The following is a 1,294-nucleotide window of genomic DNA, read 5'->3' on the forward strand; positions in this document are numbered from 1 at the left end:
GTGTGTGTGTGTGTGTACATGTGGTGGTATTGGTGATGGTAGTGTGTGTGGGTATACCCCTTTACAGTCCTGGTGATGGTATTGTACTGACGGTGTGTGCTTTACTAATTCAACCCACGTCTGGTTTCAGAGTTATGACTGTGTCGAGGATTTCTCTCACACACTGTGGCGTTTAAAGTTTCACATTTGGTTTCTGAAATATAATCTTTATTTGCCTCTAATCAGCAACTATGTAAGATATATATTTATTGGTAGTGTGAGCGGTGTATGAAAGCTGGAGTACGACTATAATCCTTGTCCCTGTTCCAAAATCTCAAAAGCCAGAACTGTTGTTGACATTACAGTCAAGCAGTTTGGCACACTTCTCTGCTCTGCCTCATGTTTCCTCTCCATCTGCTCGGGGCTGTAGCTACCACTGAGGTCCTTGGTAATATTACTCTGACTGCAGCAGTTCAATGACATGAAGAAGAGTTTACACTAATAACAGAAATATGACACCTGATGGATTATTAAGACTGATTATAATGTTCTAGCAGGCTAAATATCTTAAAATTTGACTTTTTAGGCAAAAATCTAATAAACTAAAGCTGCACTAATCCATATTTTTATCAACAATGGATCAACTTACTCTGTATTATGTGAAAGGGGTCTTTCGTACTGACAACCCATTGAGAATTCCACCAGCTCTGCCCTTAACAGCAGACCAAGTTGGAGACTAGCTGGAGATGAGTTGGCGGAACCCAAAACAGAGTGAAATATGGGAGAATACTATACTTACATTTGTCTGGTACACAGAAACATGACTCCAAATAGGAGAATTTAATGATGTTTCTAGATATGTAAATAGTAGTGTTGAATGAGAGGACACAAGTATCCGGTCCAGATAATGTACTTACAACACTTTACAAATAAAAATAGCAACTTCTGATCAAGCCCATACATCAAATTTCAGTGCTTAAATTAAACAACCTTCCAGTTAGTGCCCAACCATGGGTCGGTTTAAAGCCCCGCCCATTCCGAGTACAGATATAAATACAGATAACTTTAGTTGGTTTAACAGATACAGATAATAGTATTAATAAATTACCCATAACAACCTTAACATAAAATGATAATGTGTCAGTGTTGTTTACAGCTTACTAAACTGCACACAGGTGGCCAAGACAATTTAAGTAATAGTGTTTTTGTTTTACTTGTATTAAATATTGAACTTTCATAAACTCTGGGTACTTGTGAGAGACAGGTTGAAAAAAGGATAAGATCCAAATTGAAGCAGCAGAGGCTGAGGTATCCT

The 1,294-nt window shown here is 37.9% G+C and overlaps 1 protein-coding gene across 16 annotated transcripts in view; it reads left to right on the forward strand.

Moving 5' to 3' along the window:
• Positions 1 to 1,294, forward strand: part of svila (supervillin a) — an 85,265-nt gene that overhangs the window by 64,755 nt on the left and 19,216 nt on the right. The gene's annotated exons all lie outside the window — the stretch shown is intronic.

Source organism: Morone saxatilis, unplaced genomic scaffold (genome assembly GCF_004916995.1).
Source record: "Morone saxatilis isolate NCDOM2014 unplaced genomic scaffold, NCSU_SB_2.0 Contig0, whole genome shotgun sequence".
NCBI classification, from domain to species: domain Eukaryota; kingdom Metazoa; phylum Chordata; class Actinopteri; family Moronidae; genus Morone; species Morone saxatilis.